Below are 13,058 nucleotides of genomic sequence, written 5' to 3' on the forward strand. Positions count from 1 at the left end.
AATTCCACTAATATTTCCATCTTCTCTACCCCCATCAACACCTCTCTATCCCCATCAACATATCTCCCTCGCACCGCTTCTCTTCTATTTCATCCACCCTCTTGATCTCGCCTATTTCTACCCGAATTTTCACCCAAACTCTCATCTTCCTCACCCCCAATAACTTCAAGTTTACTTATTCTTTCATGCACTGTCTCCAACTTGGCCCTCATCACTTCCCTCATCATTTTAGACAAATCTTCTATTTGATTTTGGGAAAATTTTGACTATTAGAAATCATCGTACCTTCAAGAAAATTGTTAGTAATAAAAATTCCTCACACAAATTCTCACAAGTCACTCCAAAATAATTCACTCAACCACTCTTTTTATTTTCACTCAAAATTTATGTAGAAGGCTATTTGATTTGTGTAGAAATGTATCAAACTCACAAGTTCAAAACTTGTAGACACTTGAAGATTGACAAAAAACAAGAAGAAGAGATTTTAGACAATTTGAATTTTGACTTGCACCCAAGGATGAACAAGGACAAGGAAATTGACCACAAGTTATTTTTCTTCTTCTATATTTTTTTTGGGACAATTCCTAAATATATCCCTGTATCTTTTTCATTTTCCGTATTATATCCCTTTTACTTTTCATGTTCCAAATATATCCCTGATTCATTAAATAGTTTCTTGAATTTTTCCTTAAAACTAAATAATGTCCATTCTACCCTTTATTTCCCTATTTAAAATTTAAAGGCTTTATCCCATCATGCTTCCGTCAGTAAATTAAAGCAGAATACCTCTTTGACCACACTGTTTTCGGGTTATGTCCACCGGGTTTTACAGGTTGTTCCTCATAACCAAACTACGCGATCGCAACTGATGGTTCCTGACACAGACTCCTTCAGCAGCAGCTAGCACAGCCCTATTTCGTTTCCTACCTTAGGGCGTATATTAAAAGCTTAATTTTTTAAATAAAATAACATGATAGAGAAGAGCTTCGGAAATTTATTCAGAAAACATATTATTACATAAATCAACCTCCTTTGAAGAGGAGGAGATAACTTGTTTAGCTACTCATAGTAGCCTTGTTCTTGAAATACATAAAAGTAAAACTTAATACAATAGAAAGAGAAATATTACAATGTTTTATTTGTAAGAAAACTGAAGGAAATGATCGATGTCTTCAGCTTCCTTAAAATATTGTATTTATAGCCGAAGTTCCACTCGTTTCACCGAGAAACTTCAGGGAATCTTACAGCTGTCTTGAATTCTTTATGCCATTATTGATGGCATATTTTGCTAGTGGGAGTCACATGCCCGATGGCATCTTTTACTAGTGGAGGAGTCACATGCTTGACTTTTTCTTTTGGATTTATTCTCCTCACATGCCTTCTTTATTGTTGTCAAGGCATATTTTGCTTTTGCAGTGGGCCCCAGGGAAAATGCGGATTTGGTGGTCCCTGTCCACCTTTGCTTCTCTCGGAAAAATCTTTTCGATCCGTTCGGGGTTTGAAGATTTTTCCGAATTCTAGCTCCTTCTGGTTTGGACATTCTGGGCAGATATTCTCTGACCATCTTCCGATATGAGCCATGTTACAAAATTTTCGGCGAGTTTCTTTACTCCCCGGCAGCTTGTTCCAAAAAAAGTTTCTCTTCTTTTCGAAGAGTTCTTCCGAAAAGCCGTAGTTTTTCCTGTCATTGTGTTTAACAGGAATGATCCGTTCACAGAATTTTGATAAAATTTGAACGAAAACTTGACCTTATCCATCTCGGTGAGACAAACCCAAATACCCCATGCCCTTCTGGTTGAAATTTCATTTTCTCCAAAGGTGTACACCAATGGTATTTCTTCAGATATAGGATCCTTGATAAATCTTTGATTATTCATGTCAGGTCTCCTTAGCTTGATGAAATGAAAGGGATCGTGTGATCTTTTCCCTGTTGGTTCTGGAGCAGCACTAAAGAAGTATAACTCGAGCACATCTCCTCTGGACAAATGATCATTATTTGCCCATGTTCTTGGACTGCTTCCTGAATCCATTTTGGTAGTTGTGATATTTCTGGAAGCCTGGTGAAGTTGTATAAACTGAGGCTAGAGCCCCAAATTCATATCATAGCTTTACATCCTTAGGATTGACATTGTTTTTTAGCCAAACCCTTGGATATATTCCTGCAACATCAACCCTGTAAGTGATCGGGTTGATTTCACTTCTTGTACTTAATTTCTCTCATCTTTGTTGATAAACCTGAAATGGAGAAATTACAGCTGGGTTAGTATCAATCTTTGATTTGCCCTTATCAGTGTGGGGCTAAGATTGATCTCTTCCTCTTTTACCCCAGAGGCGGAGGGTTGACTTGATGAGTTATCCTCATCAATTGTTGCTTTATCTAGATCATCAAAAGCTGATGATAGATTAGCGCTTGTTTCTTGAGTATTAGAATCCACAACATATTGTTTTACAACCGGTGGCTGTATTTCTTGTTTTTGAGAAACCAGTGGTTTTTCTATGGCACGCATAATTGGCCCTTGAATAGCAGCTCATAGTTGAGTTTGAGCTTGCATACGTCCTGTGATTCTATTGGATACTTTGATCCGGTCAGCTTGTTGTAACCTGCCCGCCATATCGGCACTTATGACAAGCTGGTTGAACTCAGTTTGAAGCAACCCAAGGTGTTCCCTGAGATGCCTCTGCATTTTCATGATGGAATCTACATCACTGCCTTCCATCTCTTGTTAAGAAATCTGCAAGAATATTTTCATGAGATTTAATAATAACAATATCAAAAATATAATTTTGACATAAAGCTTGCCATCTTAATAACCTAGCCTTCTCAGGTTTAGATTCAATCTTATTCCTTAGGAAAGCTTTTACCTGAGTGTTATCAACCTTCAAAGTGAATTTTTTAGCAAGTAAAAATAATGGCCATTTTTTGAAAGCCCTTTTAACTGCATAAAATTCATTTTCGTTGATATGTCATCTGATAGCCTCAGATTCTGAAAAAAAGACCGCTACAGTATCTGCATGGTATTTCTCCATCCAGAGTGATCTTATTAAGAACTGCTGCCCACCATTCGTCACTGACGTCTGTAAATAACACCAGATCATCTTCATCCACGGGTATAGCCATTTTTGGGAGATTCTTACATATCTCCTTTAATTGGTTCACCCCTTTAGTATGTTCATCGGTCCATATAAACCTTGCATCCTTTTTTAACAAAGGACTAAACACATTTCTATACATTGCCAGATTGTTTATGAACATCCCTGCAAAATTAACTACTCCTATAAAACTTTGGAGTTGTTTTACATCTTTGAGCTTATCTGGAAAATTCTTTACCTTTTCCACAATATGAGGTTGTAGAACTATTCCAGTTTCATCAATCTCAATTCCAAGGAATTCAATTTTCCTTGTTGCTGTGACTTTTTCAGATAAAACCAGTCCTTCTTGTGTACAAATTTTAGAAAAAATCTCTAAATGTTTAATATGTTCATCTATGTTTTTTGATGCTATAAGAATATCATCAATATAAACAAACATGAAGTTGAAATAATCTTTAAAAAGATTATCCATCTTTCTTTGAAATATTTGGGGTGCATTAGCCAATCTCATAGGCATAACTTCCCAGATATAATGTCCTTGTGGTGTAGAGAAGGCTGTGAATTTCTTACTGCCTTCTTCCATTCAAATCTGGTAAAATCCAGACTTACAATCAAATTTTGAGAACACTCTAGCATTTCGTACACAGCTAATTAGATGTTCTCTACTGGGTATAAAGTACCCATCAAACTCCAGGATTTTATTAATACCTTGGTAGTTAATAACTAACCTGGGTTTTCCTCTTTTTATTTCACCATGATTTCTGACCAGAAAACCTGGGCTGCTATATGGTGAAACTTCTTCTTTGATTAGACCAAGGTCCAAATGTTCCTTGATAATCATTCTCATATCCCTTTGATCTGTTATGTTCATTGGGATAGGCTTATATCTGACGAATTCATACTCTTTTCCTTCCTTTAGAGTAAGACTGGCTTTGAGTTGATTTCTATCCCACCATGCCAAAGGATGCTCGTTGTAACTTTCTTTGAGCCTCTTTTTGACATATTCAAGGGATACTTTATTTTCTAACTCTATATCTCTGTGATTTAGAGTTACTTTGAGAAGCTCCATATCCTCTGTTTGGAGTTTTTGTTCTATTGTTATTTTCAACATGGTTTCTCCAAACCTTCTTGGATCTTTCATTTTTGGGTGAAAAAGTTGTCCTTTATCACCACGCCGGCTGCAAAATATTATCGGTATTTGTCTCGTTGAATGATAATTTTATGATCACAAATTGTAGTGAACATAAGTCTTCTTGACTCATTGTTTTGTGTGTACTTCTTAAACATTTGTAAGAAGTTTATTTCCTAACAGGATATCAGCTCCTGTATCATGGAAATAGATTGGTGGTGTCTTTACCTTGTACCAAGGTGTTTGACCTGCTCCTCCTATAAGGATCTCTGCTTGTTTTATTCCTTTGCAAAGAATTAAAATTCTTCGAGAGAAATCTCGTCCAGCAATTTTTGGCAATTCTTCTTCACATTCTTCAGGGAAGACTCCTCTTTTTGCTGTACAAATTCCTGCTCCCGAGTCAATATAAGCTGCAAAATATTCAGCCTTATATTGTTCATACAACATCCCTATTGAAATGTATATGGAGAAAGGACTTGTTGTCATTTTTTAAAGGGATTACTAAATGGCCCCGCCATTTTTAACAGACTGTGTTGTAACTCAGTAATCCGATTAAGACTATTTACCTTTAGTTTTCCTAAGGCCTCAGAAGATAGAGTATGGTTACTCATTTCCACTTCTTCAATGCGTTCTAGTAAATCATGTTCATGACTTACTAATTTCAACAATTGCTTCTTCCTTTGTTTGTAAACAGAGTTTTCGAATCTGATTAAGGGATTGTTCCTTATCCAATTCTCTTGGTTTTCCATCTCGTAGAATTATTATTGAATCCTCCAAGTCTTTTTTTTTGCCATAAACTCTATTCCTTTTTCAAGGCATTTCCATGGTTTATGGTCCTCCAGAAACTCTAGGCCAAGAATGAGCTGATCCACTTCTTTTCCTGGAATTTCACATATTTGAACTTCCAATTCTCCAATATTTATTAATCCTTGGTAAGTTCCTGTTACCTGCTGCTCTAAATAGTAAATCGAGTTACAAGGAAATTGGTTCCTGTTACTTGTAATTTCGAATACTATTTTGACTTCTTGCCATCCTTCTGGAGATCTAGGTTTTCCTATTATTGAAAACTCCTTTTCTTTTGGTGGAATTTCCTGAATAGGAGATATTTCCCACCTTCGACTTGTCATTCGGTCACCTTGGAAAGATAACCTTTGGGGTTCTATTTTTAGATCTCTGTATAGAACCGGTTTATCTTGTATTTGAATGTATGTTTCCTGAATTAAAGGAAACTCGATTCTTTCCGGGTATATTGCTTGAGCAACTTTTCCAAAGATTTCTGGAATTTCAATAAACTCATTTCTAATAAATAATTCAGAATGGTGCGTATTAGAAAGAGCATATGAAATTTGATAAGTAATAGAATATGGTCTATTACCTTCCTTCATTAATCTTTTTTCCTTGAAGTTTTGATGCAACGTCAAGGCTCGACTAAAGACTCTGTCAGCTAAATTGTAGGCTATTCTTGGATAAATAACTCCTACAATTTTTCGTGCACATAGATTTCCTGAGATCGTACCCAGAACAACATCTTGGATATTCCCCATTCTTTTATCACATACTACGATATCTATGGGTGAATCTATTCCTTCTTTAAAAGTTGCCTTGATCATTATTTGGATTGCTCCAATATGAATCCAAGACATCGTTCTTGCTATCTCACTTTTCAGCTTTTGCAATTCCTCTCTTACTTCTTCAAAAGGAATTAACTGCATCTCTATTTTATTACTTGTTAACTCCATCGGGATTGCCATTTCCCTTCTGGATACTTTGTAAATCAAATGATATCTTCTTTGTCTTAGCCCTAGGTTGCCTAAGAACCTCTCTACTTGTCCTGCCAAAAATCCTTGTTACTTCTGTAATGTTGGATTTTCTCTCATAATCCTTTGGACCATATTATGAGATATCGTGGTTTGACTAAAAAATCCAGCCAAACTCTCATGTGTTTCGTGTCGAAACACTTCTTCTTTATTCTGATTCTGATTCTGATTCTGATTCTGATTCATCTTCAGATTCATCTTGGCTAAACAATATCTCTTCTTCGTATATACTTTCATCTGAGGGGATATCTTCAAACTGATATACTTTGACTAGATCTTGAAAGAATACCGCATCATCCATATCTGGTGTTGCTTCAAAGAGTTTAACTCCCTTTTTCTCATTTTCTGGATAGTTTGTAGATATATGTCCTCTTGCTCCACATGTCCAGCAGTTGCAATCCTTGAAACTTTCACTTGCTCTCGTATGAGTTCTTCTGAAAGTTCTTCTAGATGGTGTTCTTCCCCTGCCTTTTTATGAGTTTGTTGCTGGGGATGTTCTTGTAGGTCCACTTCTTCTACCTGATCTATAAGATCTGGCCTTTTGTTTGGACCAAAATGTTCTTGGTTTCCAAGAACTTTTCATTCTTTTATTGTAGGGATTATTTCTGAATTTCTTCCTTTTAAATCCCTGTGATTTATTCCCTATAACCGTAGGGAGATAATTTTCTCTACAACATAGAGGAGTATGCTTGTTAATACCCCTTATTTTTTTGTAGTTCTTCTGTAATGCTGCCATATGACACCATTCCGCCAATTTTCCTTTCAAAAAAGAGGCGCGTCTTGCCAAAGTATCAAGATTACCTGAAACGTATTCTTTTATCAGCATTTCTCTCCAGGGGCTTGGCATTTTTGCGAAAAATAGCTGAATGGCTACATTTTCTTCAACTCCCGAATTCCATATGTATTTGTTGAATAACATAATATATTCATCAAATAAACAGATATCATGTAACTCGAGGCTATACAGAGCTTGAGTATATCTTCTCTTTTTCTCTGTATCTTGATTATTGAAATAGTCTACTCCTATGAATTGTGCTTTAAAAAGGGTGGTCATTCTTCCTCCAATCTCGCTAAGTGATTCTCCTGCTAAGATTGATTCCTTGGTTTCTTGCATGGTTATTTCCCAAGCTATCTTGACAGATCCCATTAGACGCATTTCCATAAGTTTGATAAATCCTTTTTTATTGAGATCTAAAGTTCCTGCTGCTATTCTCATGGCTGATGTCCAATCATCTATGAGATCTTCTCTGTTTTTAAAGTCCAGAACATCCAGGTTTAACATAACCCCATAAGGATGTATCGGGTCTAAAACGGTTTTTCCATAAGGAGTTTGATGTATTGGTATATTACTCCTTCTTGATTTGGTTCCTACTGGATGTGAATTTTCTCCAACATGGAACTCACTATGTGGTTCTTCTGTTTTAACCACATATCTCGAGGGATTCCCTATGGGTTGTTCACCCTCAAGAGAATTCATTTTTAGATCTGCTACTTTAAGATTCGAAAAAGAATCCGCAAGATCTTGTAGATCCTCGAGATTTAATCTTTCTAAAGAAGTCATCAGATAGTGTTTTTCTCTGATACTGTCTTTATAAGATTAATCATCAATTCATCATCAGTTAAAGGTTTTTGAACCATTTTGGTTTTACCTTTCTGATGTAACAGAGGTTAGGTACCAAACGAGAGTGGTAACCTTCCTCCTGTATTTCCCTTTCTAGAACCAGAAGTATGTTCTAGATTTATAATTTTAGTTTGAAGATCCTTTAGAGTTACAAGAATTTCTTCTTTTTTTTAAGGATTTCTCCAATCTGCCGAGGTATTTCATACAGCTGATTACTGTAATATTGTACCGTCTTTTGAATTTCTCTAAGATCTCCGGAGAGTTTAGCGGAATCTGGTGTGATCTCTAGAAATTGAGAATTAGAAATCATATTTCTTAATCTCTTCAGAGAGTATAAAAGACCTAAGTCTCTTTAAGTTCTGTTGTAAAGAACCTATTTTAAATAGATTCACTTGTTTATGGAATTTTATATAAATGAAATCCTTCTGGTTCAAAATCTCGTTTGAATCCATGGTTTGTTGAAAATCTCTTCCTCAACAAAGAAAAGTATGATTTAATGAATAATATAAAGTCTGAATAAAATTACCTAGGCTCTGATACCATTTTTTGAGCCCAGAGGAAATATTAATTATAATTGTTAGAATAAGGGTATTATAGGAAATATTTAGTTTGAGGGACATATTAAGGAAACTATTTGTTAAATAAGGGACATAATTAGAAACGAATAAAGTGTTAGTATATTTTTGGGAAAGTTAGGAAACTTTAAGGACGTATTTGGGTTTTATCCCTTTTTTTTTTTGAAGCTTTCGGTCTTTCTATTTTTTTTATTTTCGAGATAACTTGCAGAACAAGACACAAAAATTGGGCAACAAGATGAACAAAAATGACACATAAAATTTAACGAGAAATATACTCAAACGAAGAACGAAATATGAAGAACTAAAAACGCGAAGAACATGAAGAACGGATAGAAACAAAGATATGAAAACTTACTTGTTTCAAACCTTTGCTTTGATACTGACTGATATGAATTCTATTAATCACGAAAATCAAACACGATTATAACGAATCACACCCTCAGTTCGATAACAAAAGGATTCAAAAGATTTTTCCCGATCTTGAAACAAGTAACGAATTTGGAAAATCCACCTCTAGCTTACAACGAAACTAGCAACAGAAATTCATGAGGTAAAAAACTGATCAAAACGGAACCTTCAGAAAATTTGTTTCTATCAACCCACGAAAATAATCAATCGAGAAACGCCACAAAGATATGAACTTTGATAAGTTTGTTTTGAATTAAAGCTAAAAAGCCTTAAACAAAATTCTAGAGAGAATTTTAGTTTGAATAATCAAAAATATGAATTCTATATCATAATGAATCAAAAATAGATATTGTTTACAACTCAAAAATAAGATATAATTTCAAATATTACAATAGATACTATCTAGGTAGTTTCCTAGTATGCTTAAAAGTCTCAAAAATAGGAAAATAATGCCAAAATATCAAAAAGTGTCTCACACACACAAACATGCCGAAGTATGTGTAAAATCTGAATGTGCGGGCGTGCGAATAGGTGGAGCGGGCGCGCATGAGATTCGCACAATCAACATCAAAAACCACCCTTCAGCGCGGGCGCGCTAAGGTGCAGGCGCAGGCGCGCAGTACCTTCGAGTTTGCTGATCTTTTTCTCGAGTTTTCTTCAATGTTTTCTTCACTACCTTGATCTTCTTGGACTTTAATAATATTATAAAATCCTTCAAATTGATCTTCAAGCATTCCAACGCCCTCTTGGTATTTCATCATCAATGATTGAAGTGCCTCTTTAAATTTCTTACCTCGTCCTCTCGTAATTGGCCCTCTTGCAATTTCCTATGGGTCCTTAGCTTCCTCAGCAATATGATCAATACACGAGCCATCCATGATCGCATTACCTTGAGAAAAAAATGAAATTCTAGTAAAAAAAATACAAGGAAAAAAGATGTAGAATGTATGGATTAGAAGGAAGCCAAGATCAATATCTGGCAATGCAATGCAAGTAATATTTTTTGCTACTCAATACTGCTCAAATTGCAAAATATTCATTCCCTTTGCATGAATCTTGAGTCTTTGATTACCATTGATACATATCTGGTTTCTTATCTCCTGCTGAATTTTCTTGAACCTAATGTTAACCGAAAAAGTCTTTTCGATTTGTTCAAATAAATATTGAACTTGGTTGATTGCATTTTGAAACTTGAGGGCGGAGTTAATGATTTTATGAAGCTTATGGATTGCATGATTTTATCGAAAGTTAGGTGGGTATATGAGATTGGCAAATCATACACACACACGAGAACTCTTGAGAAAATTAGCTGACATGTGGATTGAATTGTGGAATATAAAATTCAGAGGCCGATATATTACCCATTATTTTTTGCTCGGGACTAATAAAAGTCTAAGTTTGGGGGGATTTGATAAGTGAAATTTATGCACTTAATTTACATATGATTTGACTTGGCTTTTGTGATGTATCGAATAGATTTTATGCGTATTTGTTGTTGTTTTTGTGAGATGCAAGGATTGGAGGAAAAGTACCGAGAAGAGACAGAAAAAGGAATTACGGAGCTGCAAGTTTACAAAAATTACTGGAGCTGCTAGAGACATCCAAATCCAATCTTCACCGTTCTGAGTAAAGTTTAGGATGTTTTAAAGTGGCTGTCAAAATTTCAACTCGATGCGACGTTTAGAACTTCAGTTATGAATTTTTAAAGAATTTTGCGCAAAAAGAAGGCTGCAGTAGCGCCTAGGCGCCAATATGCAGTGCCTAGGCGCTTGAGCTGTGTGGAAAAAAAATAAAAAAAAAAAAAGACAAAAGAGCAGCGCGCCCGAGCCTCTTTCCGAGCACCCCCGCGCTACTCTGTGCGAGAAGTGTGCAGATTTTTGAGTTTTTAAAATACATGATTTGTCGGGATTTATTTGACGGGCTTCGAGGACATATAAAAAGGACTTCAAGGACAATAGAGGGGGAATAAGCCGCACAAGAGCCGCACAAATTTGAGAGAATCTAGAGAAGAAGAAGCGGCACTCAAACAACACAACCACACACAACTACGCATTCAAGGAGGCTTGAGACACGGATTTGAGACGTGGGAGCGAACGACAACGGATAACCGAATCACAAGACAAAGGACATTCATCTGGGGACGGAGAATCAACTCTACTCTGTGATTTTTATTATATGCCTTGATTTATTATGAGATTTTTGAATATGTCTATGTGTCTAATTATTTTATTATTAACTTATTAGTTGTTTCTAGAGATTGATAGATCTTAATTTGAGTTTCATGTTTTGACTATTATTTTGTCTACTATTATTTATTCTTAACAATTTATTTGTCTATTCCTATTTTGATTGCCTTTCTATTACTTGATCACTAATTGAATTGTTATATTTATTTGAAATCTGGCACTTGGGAGATGAGATTTTGAATAGGATTAGAGGAAAACACAACCTAGGATTTTTGTAGAGTTCGGGAGGCCTACAAGTTCCTTTGACATCATTGAAAGAGAACCATAGAACTTGATTAAATTATTTTGTTGTTTGATTTCTGATAGGGATATCGTAATTGAAATAAGAATAATAAAATTTACTCGGCACTCGGGAGAGGCAGTAAATAACATTTAAGGGTTCTTGGCCTATAAATTGGAATAAATGATATTATCAATTGATATGATTTACATGAATGAAAATTGAGTGAAATCTTGTATCTAGAACCCGTCTCAGACCATGTACCCAAAGTCGTCCTTGAAATTCTGGTTCATTTAATTTAATTTAATTTATTTTATTAAATTTAAAATTTTGATTTTCTAAACAAAGTTGAGATTATTTTAATTACAGTATTTAGTGTGAATATAAATTTTCAATCTTCGTGGGAACGATACTCTACTTATCATATATTAAAACTTGATAATCGTGCTCTTGCGAGCATAAAATTACGCAACAACCACCTGCAATTGTCTCGTCGAATGTGATGTCCAAGAAAACACAATAATAACATGGAAATGAGCGAACTACACTTAGAATGAAAGCACGAGTATACAAATTAACATGATGCATGCAAAATGAATGACTAGGTAACTGGGTATACATGATCAATCCTGCTCAAACTAGCGCTAAAGTGTGAGTAGTACCATCGGGACTAAAACCTCTAGGTAAACTCCCTCATTCCCAACTGGACGTGGATCTACAATGTCCAAGAACACTAGAGTCCGCTCAACTCTTCATCCACTGTGACTCTCTATGTCTATCTATCCAAAAAAAAGGGCTGAGCGACCCTACTTGAAAAGCTATCTTGAAGGAGATACAGGCTCAACATGATATATGTCATGCAACATAATATATCAAAGCAGTCAAACATGGATCATGACACATAATATGTAACACATATGCATGCATACTCGCTGGTTATCTAAGTCAGTACTTTACAAACCTCAACAATTGTCCTAGATGTACATGCATCTAGAGTCTATCACTACATGCCAAGATAACTATGCATCACAAATACTGATCTAAAAGCCTTAACTAATCTAATATATAATTCTTAATACTACTAGGGATCTCAGAATTTAATTGAGTCCATCTCCAGCCCGCTTATGTCGAAAGCCCTGGCCTTGGAACAGCTCCGCCACAAGTCCCGTAACACCTCGCTCCCGACCCTCGAGTATAAGACTAAAACCCTAGAAACATAAACTGATACACACTCACACACATTCAAACACACAATAATTGTGAGAAAATATGCCCCTATTTATAGGCATGGGTTCGGAAGCTCCGATCTTAGGTTCGACGCTCCAAAACCTGCATGAATGCCACGTCTCAGAAAAACTCTGATCGGAAGCTCAGATCTCAACTTCGAAAGCTCCAATCCACTTCGGACGTTCCGATCTCATGCATGCATCTACGTGTCCAAATGTTGTTGACATCTCATTAGTGCGCATGGTCTAACCTTCTAAAGTTTTGATCCTACATTCAATAGTTCCGAACTCCTTTTGGTCCATGTTCGGACCTTCAGAACTACTCGAGCCAACATTACTCTTTGGACTATTTTTTGAACATTCTGGAGTCGATTTCTGGGTCCGTTTGATCATATAAAAAATTGCTTAATCATGCTTTACTATTCTGAACATGATTAACCAAATTAATTACGTAAAACAAAATTCGAGTTACTACAATACATGACATCATTCATCATATTTTCATAAATTTTATCTCCATGAACATCACATAACTTTCACATTTGCTTTCACAAACATTTCATGCCTTTAAAACTTTCGTTCTTGAAAATCATGCATGTTATTTGAAATAAATGATTACATTAATTTTACATTCATAAAACTTCATGTTTTCATAATGAACTTAACATTCATAAGCAATAAAGTACATATAGATGCACTACATAACTAAATCTATCCACATGA

This window comes from Henckelia pumila, chromosome 3 (assembly GCF_033568475.1).
Source record: "Henckelia pumila isolate YLH828 chromosome 3, ASM3356847v2, whole genome shotgun sequence".
Taxonomy (NCBI): domain Eukaryota; kingdom Viridiplantae; phylum Streptophyta; class Magnoliopsida; order Lamiales; family Gesneriaceae; genus Henckelia; species Henckelia pumila.